This window comes from Caloenas nicobarica, unplaced genomic scaffold (assembly GCF_036013445.1).
Source record: "Caloenas nicobarica isolate bCalNic1 unplaced genomic scaffold, bCalNic1.hap1 Scaffold_93, whole genome shotgun sequence".
Taxonomy (NCBI): Eukaryota; Metazoa; Chordata; class Aves; order Columbiformes; family Columbidae; genus Caloenas; species Caloenas nicobarica.
The window spans coordinates 1,100,597-1,114,048 of record NW_027017722.1 but is presented as its reverse complement, the minus strand read 5'-3'; the positions used below and the strand labels follow the sequence as shown (position 1 = coordinate 1,114,048).

At 51.0% G+C, this 13,452-nt stretch overlaps 1 pseudogene; it reads right to left on the bottom strand.

The window, feature by feature from the left end:
- Window positions 1-5,190: 5,190 nt before the first annotated feature.
- LOC136002970 (olfactory receptor 14J1-like) lies at window positions 5,191-7,248 on the bottom strand (annotated as a pseudogene).
- Between the last annotated feature and the right edge of the window lie 6,204 nt (window positions 7,249-13,452).

The window sequence follows — 13,452 nt, the reverse complement described above, 5'->3', positions numbered from 1 at the left end:
GCCTTGGATGGATCCCATCTGGCCCCATAGACTTGTGCGTGTCTAAGTGGTGTAACAGGTCACCAACCATTTCCCCTCGGATTATTGGACTACATTCTGCTCCCTGTCCCTGTCTTCTGGCTCGGGGGGATGTGTACCTGGAGCACAACTGGTTTGACTGTAAAAGACTGAGGCAAAAAAGGCATTCCACTTCTTTCCAGCTATGTCATTTCACCTGTCAAAACTAGAGTTAGGTCCAGAAAGCACCGTTTCATTGTCCCATCATTGGTCAGGACACCCAGGGAGGGTCAGAAATGGATCTCCTTTAGTCCTGCCAAGGGAAGGCATCCAGCTGAGTAAATTGGGGCATCTCACTCTGGGTTTATACTCAGAATCACAGAATGGTTGCAGCTGGAAGGGACCCCTGGAGATCATTTAATCCAACCCACCTGCTAAAGTAGGATCACCTAGAGTGGATTTCACAGGAAGTGTCCAGGTGGGTTTGAATGTCTCCAGAGAAGGAGACTCCAGAACCTTTCTGGACAGCCTGTTCCAGTGTCTGTCAACCTCAAAGTAGAGAAATTTTTCCTCATATTCAGACGGAACCTCCTGTGCTTCAGTGCTTTTTGCCTGTCATCCTATCGTTGGGCATCACTGAAAGGAGTCTGGTCCCATGCTCTTGACATCCATCCTTAAGATATTTATAAACATTGATGAGATCACCTCTCATCCTTCTCCAGGCTGAACAGACCCAGCACTCTCAGTCCCTTCTCATAAGAAAGGTGCTCTAGTATTAGTATATTAGTAGTAGTAATATTTTATTATTACATTGTTGTCTTATTAAACTGTTTTTTCTCAACCGACAAGTTTGTCCCTTCCCTTTCACTTCTCTCCCCTGTCCCCCTTTGAAGGGGTGGAGGAAGTATGTGACCAACTATCACGGTCTTAGTTGCTGGCTGGGGTAAAACCATGGCAGGGAAGAATAATAGTAGCTCGGGAAATCTTGAAAATCACTTTCCAAGATGCTGACACTCTTTTTGGTGGTGGGAAACAGCATGAGAAAAGAAAGCCATAAAAAACTGCAGCTCTGGAGGTCCAGAGTGGACCTGAGGATAAAGAAATGTCATTCTGAGCATAGTGCTGTGGACATCCAGAGGCGTCTGGATCAGCCATGGCTTTGTGTTTCAAGGAACAGCTGGGGAGGATGGAGAGACAGCAGCACAGGAGGGGACATACTGGGGTGAGAACAAGGTGGGGAAGCGCATGGGGTGTCTGCAGCCTGCAGGGAAACAGCCACAGGCCTGGGACAGTGTAGAACGGCCTGTGGTGGAGATGGCCAAGAGTGAGGCTGAATGCCCCTGCAAGGCCCAAGGTCTTTGTCCCCTTGGCTATGGCTGATGTCCCTGCCACTGAGGCCTAAGAGGAGACCCATCATTGTCATGGCCATGAGGCCTCATTGCTCCTTGCACCTCCCCAAGGGAGGTTGGGAGGTGTCACATTGTTGTCCCTCAATGGCATCGTACTCCCCACATCCCCAGGAAGAGCCCTGAGACACGCGTGAGGGACAGGATCTCCCTTTGTAGGGGCAGGGGCTCAAGGTTTGACCATCCTCCTTCATCAAACAAACCAAGGGTTTTCTCAGCATCCGAGCTGCTGCACTTTGCCTTTGCCTGATGTAATCGCAGTCTCCAATTATCTGTTCTAACGAGTCCCTGAGGAGGCTTTGTCAGTAATGGCCTCAGTGGCACCCATTAGTGCTTCAAGGGACTTTGGAGTTTGCTTCTGACTTGGACTTCTTGAGGAGATTCTTCAGTCTGCTCTTGGTATCTGAGGTTCATGGACTCAGCACCAAATATGCCATGGGGCTCATTACAATACAAAAAGCCCTAACGAGCCATGTCTTTTCCTGTCATTTTCTTCAAGTCTGCAAGACTTGTACAGCTATTTGGAGAGGTTTCGGTGGGTTACTTCGTGATGAAGATTTCAAAGAAGATTTCATAAGAGAGGGTTTTTTCTTTTAACGGTACTTTCTATCATTCTTGATTTCATAGAAGAAGTGACAGCAGCATTCTACACTGGGCATTGATCCAGAGGGTCACCTGAATACACCGGGACAGGCAGGAGAAGCTGTCCCTTAAGGTCGGACACTGTATGGACAACCTTGCTTCTCATCCCTCCCCACAAAGTCTGCCAGTTCCCTCCTTGGCCGCCTGGGACTTGCATCACTTTTCCTTACATCAGACTTCTCCACTGAGGTCTGCAGGTGGATGGTGCAGCTCCTCTGCACCAGCTCCCACCTGCTCTCCTTAGAGACCTGGCTGCACTCAGGCACAGAAAGGTTTCTCTTTGATGCCAACAAGGAAACACAATACAATTTAATAGAGTAAAACACTTTCCACAACCATCTATGCTGGATTTGGTGACGTCCACCGTCCACAAGGGACATCCACACAAGAACTGTTTTAGACAGAGTTAGGAAAGGATAGATATAAACACAAATAATGTGTTGACTGCCGTGTTAATTAGAGCTCTGAAGAATGGGGCAAGTTTGTAACTCCCTGAAGCTCCAAGCAGAAACCAAACAGTTGAGAGGCAACTGAATGACCGAAGAGGAAGTGGAGGAGAAAACCTGAGAGTTCTGGGAAGGGTGTGTGTCCAGACAGTCTGCTGAAAAGTTTTCCTTTGACATGGACCTTTAGTCAGGAGAGCTGGAAACTGCTGAATGACAAGGGAGATGAAATAATAGAGTGTTGGTAACAGAAGTAGAGGGGAAGACCAACGTTCTCCTCCCCTTAGTACGCTTGCCGGTAATTCACATTTGAACTTTTTTTTTTATATGTAAAAAAGTAATACGTAAAAAGCTTGTCCGTGTAGCTGAAGACATGTGTGTCTTATATCCATTTCTGTTTCTGGGAAAAACTTTCCTTTTTGAAGAAAAGAAAACCTCCCAAAGACTTAAAAAAAAAAAAAAAAAAAGTATGTTGACATCTTTCTTTGCTTTGAATATTTGTCTTCAGTTCTTATTTTAATTTTCATTGACATCAGCTGACATCTGATGGGCCTACAGGCATTAAGCCAAGATCATTTTCTGTCTTGTATAGCGCCCCATGCCCTCTAAACCTTCCCTGCCCAGCACTCTTCACACTTCGCCCAGAGCAAGTCACACTGAGGCGTTGACTGGTTCACTGGTTGAGATGTTGGTTTAGATGGTCACCCAAAGCACAGGTGGATTCATGCCCCATAATCGTCTGCTCTGACCAGTTAGAAACAGAGCCCAACATCACAATGGGATCAAATGAGAAGTGAGGTTGAAGGGCCCTCAGGAGTCTGCAGTCCAAGCTGTCACAAACTGGGTCAGACCAAGGTGTTCAAGCCCTGATTCAATCAGAGTTTGAAAACCTCCAAGGACACAGGCTGCTCAGCCTCTCTGGGTGACCCGAGGCAGCACTTGGCTGAGCTCCTAGGGCAGGGGTGTCAAACTCATTTTCACTGGGACCACATCAGCCTCATGGTTGCCTTCCAAGGGCCAACTGTAATTTTAAGACTGTATAAATGTAGGAATAGTTGTATATATACAGTCCTAAAATTACATTCGTCCCTTTCAAGGCAGCCGTGAGGCAGATGTGGCCCCTGGTGAAAGTGAATTTGACACCCCTGTTCTAGGGAAAAAAACTTTTCCTTATGTCCTGGCTGAACCTCACCTCTTTCACCTTCCACCCATTGTTTTCTGTCCTTCTGCAATGCACTACAGTGAAGAGCCTGGCTCTGCATTCTCCATCACCTCCTCATTGGCACTGGCAGGCTGTGATGAGGTCCCTGTCAGCCTTCCCTTCTCTGGCATGGACAAGCCCGGCTCCCCCAGCCTCTCCCCACAGGCAAAGTGCTCCAGTCCCTGGCTGTCCCCGGGGCCCTTTGCTCAACCCACTCCACCTTGCCAATATCTTTCCTGAATTGGGATCTGAGATCTGGATGGAGTATTCCAGAGAATCCCTTCCCTCCATCTCCTGGCCGTGCTCCTGGTGGCACAGCCCAGGGTGCTCCTGGCCTCCCTTGCACCAGGGCACGCGCTGCCTCCTGCCCAGCTCCCTGCCCACCCAGACCTTTCCCACAGAGCTGCTCGCAGCCAGGCAGCCCCAGCCTGTGCCATTGCCAGGGTGAGTCCCCTGCAGGGGCAGACACTGCTGTTTGTCCTTCTGGGGCTTCCTGAGGTTCCTACCAAGATGTGCTCTCCTCCTTGAAGCCCTTCATTGAGCACAGAGGCCTGGGTGGGTGTTCCAGTAAAGACCCAGACACAGAAGGAATTGAGTCCCTCAACCCCAGCATCACTCTCTGCTGTTATTGAATTTCCCTCCCCACCCAGTAACAGCCCCACATTTCCCTTGTTCTGCCTTGGTCTCTGATGCAGTGGTCTGTTTTCTTGCAGCCACCAGCTCCAGGTGAGCTTTGCCCTTCCCAAAGTCATCCCTGCACAGCAAAGGCGATGCACATAGACTCCTTGTCTGTCCTTGTCCTTGCTGTCACCCCTGGCAGCTGCTTTGTGGCCCCTGTCTGCACCCTGTGCTGTGACAGCCCAGCCCTGCTGCCCCACACATGGTCCCACAGCCCCACGGTGCAGGCACAGCACAGGACAGGGTGCATTTGGGGTGGGGAACGGTCTCCCAGTGTGATGCCCACATGGTCCTTGGTGCTTTCTCACCCCATGGCCTTCCTGCGTGGCAGCCTCTCCAAGCTCCTGGAGAGGCCGTGCCAGCTGTGGGGTTCATAGACAGCCCTGCTCCAGGGTCTGCCAGGGTCTGGCCCAGGAGAGAGGCTGGGCAGGGCTGGCCATTGCCTGAGACAGGCCCTGAGCCCAGCAGGAGGATGGAGATGGCCTCACAGGGAACCTCACCCGTAAACCTGGGCTGAGCAGCCAGTGCTGGAAATGGCCCATGAGAGGTGGCCAGTGGCTGGGGGGTGACGAAGGCCCTGGGCCACCTTCCTGGTCTGTCCATGCCGCCAAGGTCACAGAGCAGCTTCGTCTCTCCTGCACCTGCAGGACATTGATCCCTCCCACAAGCCCTGGCTCTGCACCACAACCCCTGGTGTGAATCTTCACCCTGCATGGTCATGCAGCACGAGATACAGGCTGATGTTTTTCTCTCCCAGGTACTTTCCAGCCCAGCCCAGCTCCCTCGAGTCTCTCCCACCTCCCCTGCCCTCTCTCCACCATTTTCATTTCCCATTCATCCCTGATACAATGAGAATGGGTCTCAGACATAAGAAAAAAACCCTAAAAAATAAAAAAAATTAAAAATCATGTTCATTTATTTCACTTGTATTTAAGACACCCCCAGGTTAAACAAGGTCTCTGGATCACACAACATGGGTGGATATTTAAGCAGGTGGAGATGTAGGGTGGCATTTCTTTGAAAACAACAATATCACAAGTGGAAAAAGAAAAAAAATGTATAAGAGGGAAACAAAGATTGGCCTGTCGTGATGTACACTGGAGCCATTGAAGAGGAGGGTGGGCAGTGTATGGCTGAAAACATTCACTCATCAGCTTCCTCAGAGCATCTTTGAGCTCCTGGTTCCTCATGCTGTAGATGAGGGGGTTCAATGTTGGAGGCACCACTGAGTACAGAACAGACACCACCAGATCCAGGGATGGAGAGGAGATGGAGGGGGGCTTCAGGTACGCAAAAGAAGAGGTGCTGACAAACAGGTTGACCACGGCCAGGTGAAGGAGGCATGTGGAAAAGGCTTTGTGCTGTCCCTGCTCAGAGGGGATCCTCAGCACAACCCTGAAGATCTGCACATAGGACAGCACGATGAACACAAAACATCCCCAAAATAGAAAAGCACTAAAAGCAATAAGACCAGCTTCCCTGAGGTAGGCATCTAAGCAGGACAATTTGAGGATCTGGGGGATTTCACAGAAGAACTGGTCCAGGGCATTGCCCTTGCAGAGAGGCAGTGAAAATGTATTGCCCATGTGCAGCAGAGCACTGAGAAACCCACTGGCCCAGGTAGCTGCTGCCATGTGGACACAAGCTCTGCTGCCCAGGAGGGTCCCGTAGTGCAAGGGTTTGCAGATCGCAATGTAGCGGTCGTAGGACATGATGGTGAGGAGACAATACTCTGCTGAAGTGAAAAAGAAAAACAGAAAGACTTAGGCAGCACATCCCATATAAGAAATGGCCCTGGTGTCCCAGAGGGAATTGGCCATGGGTTTGGGGACAATGGTGGAGATGGAGCCCAGGTCAAGGAGGGAGAGGCTGAGGAGGAAGAAGTACATGGGGGTGTGGAGGTGCTGGTCACAGGCTATGGTGGTGATGATGAGGCCGTTGCCCAGGAGGGCAGCCAGGTAGATGCCCAGGAAGAGCCAGAAGTGCAAGAGCTGCAGCTCCCGTGTGTCTGTGAATGGCAGGAGGAGGAACTGGGTGATGGAGCTGCTGCTGGACATTTGCTTCCTCTGGGCATGGGGCACTGTCCAAGGAGGACCTCAAAGGCCAGGGCTTTTGTGCTGGTCTGGGGAGATGGGATGGCATGGAGGGGCTGAGGACCTCTCAGGATATCCTGGAAAGGAGAGCAAAGGACACAGGTGCCTCCTTTTCCTTTTGCCATGTGTGTTCACCCACCTCCGGGGCTGACCGCTTTCTGACCCCCAGGAGCTGCTGTGCCCTTCAGAGGGGCAGAGGCTGTGGGGTGACAGAGCACCTGCAGTGGGCACTGCTGTGGGACCAGCCCCACACTGGGCTTTTCTGGGGAGAGGGCATTGAAGGTGGAGAGAGGGCAGGGGAGGTGGGAGAGACTCGAGGGAGCTGGGCTGGGCTGGAAAGTACCTGGGAGAGAAAAACATCAGCCTGTATCTCGTGCTGCATGACCATGCAGGGTGAAGATTCACACCAGGGGTTGTGGTGCAGAGCCAGGGCTTGTGGGAGGGATCAATGTCCTGCAGGTGCAGGAGAGATGAAGCTGCTCTGTGACCTTGACGGCATCGACAGACCAGGAAGGTGGCCCAGGGCCTTCGTCACCCCCCAGCCACTGGCCACCTCTCATGGGCCATTTCCAGCACTGGCCGCTCAGCCCAGGTTTACGGGTGAGGTTCCCTGTGAGGCCATCTCCATCCTCCTGCTGGGCTCAGGGCCTGTCTCAGGGAATGGCCAGCCCTGCCCAGCCTCTTTCCTGGCCCAGACCTGGCAGACCCTGGAGCAGGGCTGTCTGTGAACCCCACAGCTGACACGGCCTCTCCAGGAGCTTGGAGAGGCTGCCACACAGGAAGGCCATGGGGTGAGAAAGCACCAAGGACTATGTGGGCATCACACCGGGAGACCGTTCCCCACCCCAAATGCACCCTGTCCTGTGCTGTGCCTGCACCGTGGGGCTGTGGGACCATGTGTGGGGCAGCAGGGCTGGGCTGTCACAGCACAGGGTGCAGACAGGGGCCACAAAGCAGCTGCCAGGGGTGACAGCAAGGACAAGGACAGACAAGGAGTCTATGTGCATCGCCTTTGCTGTGCAGGGATGACTTTGGGAAGGGCAAAGCTCACCTGGAGTTGGTGGCTGCAAGAAAAGAGACCACTGCATCAGAGACCAAGGCAGAACAAGGGAAATGCAGGGCTGCTGCTGGGTGGGGAGGGAAATTCAATAACAGCAGAGAGTGATGCTGGGGTTGAGGGACTCAATGCCTTCTGTGTCTGGGTCTTTACTGGAACACCCACCCAGGCCTCTGTGCTCAATGAAGGGCTTCAAGGAGGAGAGCACATCTTGGTAGGAACCTCAGGAAGCCCCAGAAGGACAAACAGCAGTGTCTGCCCCTGCAGGGGACTCACCCTGGCAATGGCACAGGCTGGGGCTGCCTGGCTGCAAGCAGCTCTGTGGGAAAGGTCTGGGTGGGCAGGGAGCTGGGCAGGAGGCAGCGTGTGCCCTGGTGCAAGGGAGGCCAGGAGCACCCTGGGCTGTGCCACCAGGAGCACGGCCAGGAGATGGAGGGAAGGGATTCTCTGGAATCACACAATCACAGAATCACAGAATGTTAGGGATTGGAAGGGACCTCAAAAGATCATCTAGTCCAATCCCCCTGCCAGAGCAGGAAAACTTAGGTGAGGTTACACAGGAAGGCGTCCAGGCGGGTTTTGAATGTCTCCAGAGAAGGAGAATCCACAACCCCCCTGGGCAGCCTGTTCCAGTGTTCTGTCACCCTCACTGAGAAGAAGTTTCTTCTCACATTTAAGTGGAACCTCTTGTGTTCCAGCTTGAACCCATTACCCCTTGTCTTACTGTTGGTTGTCACCGAGAAGAGCCTAGCTCCATCCTCGTGACACCCACCCTTTATATATTTATAAACATTAATGAGGTCACCCCTCAGTCTCCTCTTCTCCAAGCTAAAGAGACCCAGCTCCCTCAGCCTTTCCTCATAAGGGAGATGCTCCACTCCCTTAATCATCTTTGTGGCCCTGCGCTGGACTCTCTCCAGCAGTTCCCTGTCCTTCTTGAACTGAGGGGCCCAGAACTGGACACAATATTCCAGATGAGGTCTCACCAGGGCAGAGTAGAGGGGAAGGAGAACCTCTCTGGACCTACTAACCACCCCCCTTCTAATACACCCCAGGATGCCATTGGCCTTCTTGGCCACAAGGGCACAGTGCTGGCTCATGGTCATCCTGCTGTCCACCAGGACCCCCAGGTCTCTTTCCCCTACACTGCTCTCTAATAGGTCATTCCCCAACCTGTAGTGGAACCTGGGGTTGTTCCTGCCCAGATGCAAGACTCTACATTTCCCCTTGTTATATTTCATTAAATTTTTCCCCGCCCAACTCTCTAGCCTGTCCAGATCTCGCTGGATGGCAGCACAGCTCCTTCCAGATCTCAGATCCCAATTCAGGAAAGATATTGGCAAGCTGGAGTGGGTAGAGCAAAGGGCCCTGAGGACAGCCAGGGACTGGAGCACTTTGCCTGTGGGGAGAGGCTGGGGGAGCCGGGCTTGTCCATGCCAGAGAAGGGAAGGCTGACAGGGACCTCATCACAGCCTGCCAGTGCCAACGAGGAGGTGATGGAGAATGCAGAGCCAGGCTCTTCACTGTAGTGCATTGCAGAAGGACAAAAAACAATGGGTGGAAGGTGAAAGAGGTGAGGTTCAGCCAGGACATAAGGAAAAGTTTTTTCCCTAGAACAGGGGTGTCAAATTCACTTTCACTGGGGGCCACATCTGCCTCACGGTTGCCTTGAAAGGGACAAATGTAATTTTAGGACTGTATATATACAACTATTCCTACATTTATACAGTCTTAAAATTAGAGTTGGCCCTTTGAAGGCAACCGTGAGGCTGATGTGGTCCCAGTGAAAATGAGTTTGACACCCCTGCCCCAGGAGCTCAGCCAAGTGCTGCCTCGGGTCACCCAGAGAGGCTGAGCAGCCTCTGTCCTTGGACGTTTTCAAACTCTGATTGAATCAGGGCTTGAACACCTTGGTCTGACCCAGTTTGTGACAGCTTGGACTACAGACTCCTGAGGGCCCTTCAACCTCACTTCTCATATGATCCCATTGTGATGTTGGGCTCAGTTTCTAACTGGTCAGAGCAGACGATTATGGGCCATGAATCCACCTGTGCTGTAGGTGACCATCTAAACCAACATCTCAGCCAGTGAACCAGACAACGCCTCAGTGTGACTTGCTCTGGGCAAAGTGTGAAGAGTCCTGGGCAGAGAAGGTTTAGAGGGCAGGGGGCGTTATACAAGACAGAAAGTGATCTTGCCTTAATGCCTGTAGGCCCATCAGATGTCAGTTAATGCAAATGCAAATGAAAATAAGAACTGAAGACAAACATTCAAAGCAAAGAAAGATGTCAACATACTTTTTTTTTTTTTTTTCAAGTCTTTGAGAGGTTTTCTTTTGTTCAAAAAGGAAAGTGTTTTCCAGAAACAAAAATGGATATGACACACACGTCTTCAGTTACATGGATAAGCTTTTTATGTATTACTTTTTTACATATTTAAAAAAAATGTCAAAAAGTGAATTACCGGGAAGCGTACTAAGGGGAGGAGAACGTTGGTCTTCCCCTCTACTTCTGTTACCAACACTCTATTATTTCATCTCCCTTGTCATTCAGGAGTTTCCAGCTCTCCTGATTCAAGGTCCATGTCAAAGGAAAAGTTTTCAGCAGACTGTCTGGACACACACCCTTCCCAGCACTCTCGGGTTTTCTCCTCCGCTTCCTCTTTGGTCATTCAGTTGCCTCTCAACTGTTTGGTTTCTGCTTGGAGCTTCAGGGAGTTACAAACTTGCCCCATTCTTCAGAGCTCTAATTAACATGGCAGTCAACACATTATTTGTGTTTATATCTAACCTTTCCTATCTCTGTCTAAAACAGTTCTTGTGTGGATGTCCCTTGTGGACGGTGGACCTCATCAGATCCAGCTTAGACAGTTGTGGAAAGTGTTTTACTCTATTAAATTGTATTGTGTTTCCTTGTTGGCATCGAAGAGAAACCTTTCTGTGCCTGAGTGCAGCCAGGTCTCTAAGGAGAGCAGGTGGGAGCTGGTGCAGAGGAGCTGCACCATCCACCTGCAGACCTCAGTGGAGAAGTCTGATGTGAGGTAAAGTGATGCAAGTCCCAGGTGGCCAAGGAGAGAACTGGCAGACTGCGGGGGGAGGGATGAGGAGCAAGGCTGTCCATACAGTGTCCGACTTTAAGGGACAGCTTCTCCTGCCTGTCCCTGTGTATTCAGGTGACCCTCTGGATCAATGTCCAGTGTAGAATGTTGCTGTCACTTCTTCTATGAAATCAAGAACGATAGAAAGTACTGTTGAAAGAAAAATCCCTCCCTTATGAAATCTTCTTTGAAATCTTCATCACGAAGTAACTCACCGAAACCTCTCCAAATAGTTGTACAAGTCTTGCAGAATTGAAGAAAATGACAGGAAAAGACATGGCTCGTTAGGGCTTTTTGTATTTTAATGAGCCCCATGGCGTATTTGGTGCTGAGTCCATGAACCTCAGATACCAAGAGCAGACTGAAGAATCTCCTCAAGAAGTCCAAGTCAGAAGCAAACTCCAAAGTTCCTTGAAGCACTAATGGGTGCCACTGAGGCCATTACTGACAAAGCCTCCCCAAGGACTCGTTAGAACAGATAATTGGAGACTGTGATTACATCAGGCAAAGGCAAAGTGCAGCAGCTCGGATGCTGAGAAAACCCTTGGTTTGTTTGATGAAGGAGGATGGTCAAACCTCGAGCCCCTGCACCTAGGAAGGGAGATCCTGTCCCTCACATGTGTCTCAGGGCTCTTCCTGGGGATGTGGGGAGTGCGGTGCCATTGAGGGACAACAATGTGACACCTCCCAACCTCCCTTGGGGAGGTGCAAGGAGCAATGAGGCCTCATGGCCATGACAATGATGGGTCTCCTCTTAGGCCTCAGTGGCAGGGACATCAGCCATAGCCAAGGGGACAAAGACCTTGGGCCTTGCAGGGACATTCAGCCTCACTCTTGGCCATCTCCACCACAGGCCGTTCTACACTGTCCCAGGCCTGTGGCTGTTTCCCTGCAGGCTGCAGACACCCCATGCGCTTCCCCACCTTGTGCTCACCCCAGTATGTCCCCTCCTGTGCTGCTGTCTCTCCATCCTCCCCAGCTGTTCCTTGAAACACAAAGCCATGCCTGATCCAGACTCCTCTGAATGGCCACAGCACTGTGCTCAGAATGACATTTCTTTATCCTCAGGTCCACTCTGGACCTCCAGAGCTGCAGTTTTTTACGGCTTTCCTCTCTCATGCCGTTTCCCACCACCAAAAAGAGTGTCAGCATCTTGGAAAGTGATTTTCAAGATTTCCCGAGCTACTATTATTCTTCCCTGCCATGGTTTTACCCCAGCCAGCAACTAAGACCATGATAGTTTGGTCACATACTTCCTCCACCCTGCCAAAGGGGGACAGGGGAGAGAAGTGAAAGGGAAGGGACAAACTTGTCGGTTGAGAAAAAACAGTTTAATAAGACAACAATGTAATAATAAAATACTACTACTACTAATATACTAATACTAGAGCACCTTTCTTATGAGAAGGGACTGAGAGAGCTGGGTCTGTTCAGCCTGGAGAAGGATGAGAGGCGATCTCATCAATGTTCATAAATATCTTAAGGATGGATGTCAAGAGCATGGGACCAGACTCATTTCAGTGATGCCCAACGATAGGATGACAGGCAACAGGCACTGAAGCACAGGAGGTTCCATGTGAATATGAGGAAAAATTTCTCTACTTTGAGGTTGACAGACACTGGAACAGGCTGCCCAGAGAGGTTCTGGAGTTCCCTTCTCTGGAGACATTCAAACCCGCCTGGACACTTCCTGTGAAATCCACTCTAGGTGATCCTACTTTAGCAGGTGGGTTGGATCACATGATCACCAGGGGTCCCTTCCAGCTGCAACCATTCTGTGATTCTGAGTATAAACCCAGAGTGAGATGCCCCAATTTACTCAGCTGGATGCCTTCCCTTGGCAGGACTAAAGGAGATCCATTCCTGACCCTCCCTGGGTGTCCTGACCAATGATGGGACAATGAAACGGTGATTTCTGGACCTAACTCTAGTTTTGACAGGCGAAATGACATAGCTGGAAAGAAGTGGAATGCCGCCTTTGCCTCAGTCTTTTACAGTCAAACCAGTTGTGCTCCAGGTACACATACCCCTGAGCCAGAAGACAGGGACAGGGAGCAGAATGTAGTCCAATAATCCGAGGGGAAGTGGTTGGTGACCTGTTACACCACTTAGACACACACAAGTCTATGGGGCCAGATGGGATCCATCCAAGGCTGCTGAGGGAGCTTGCAGACGTGATCACTAAGCCACTTTCAATTGTGAATCAGCAACCCTGGCTAACTGGGGAGGTCCAGTCAACTGGAAGTTGGCGAATGTGACGCCCGTCTACAAGAAGGGTCAGAAGGAGGATCCAGGGAATTACAGGCCTGTCAATCTGACCTTGGTGCCAGGGAAGCTCATGGAACAGGTCATCCTGAGTGACATCACATGGCACACACAGGACAACCAAGCAATCAGGCCCAGTCAGCATGGGTTTATGAAAGGCAGGTCCTGCTTGACCAGCCTGATCTCCTGTGACAAGGTGACCTGCTTACTTGATGAGGGAAAGGCTGAGGATGCTGTGTACTTGGACTTCAGTAAAGCCTTTGACACTATGAATCTGTGATGGCAGATTTCAACTTTTCATTGCAACAGCTCAGCCTTGCAGCAGCTGTGACCTCCAGGTGGAGATCCCCTGGAGCTGTTCCCATCAGTTCTCGCCGGCTCTTCACACTGCCAGGTTGCCAAGGGACCAATCTCGAGCGCAATGGGAGTTCATGTGTATGGCAGCAGATCACCAAGGGTTTGTGATCATCACTGGGTATTTCCCAAGGGTTTTTAAATTCTGCAGGAATGTAAAGGATTTGGAAACACCACAGCCCTTCTATTGCAAGTTGGTGGAGGTGTGGGCAGCCATTTT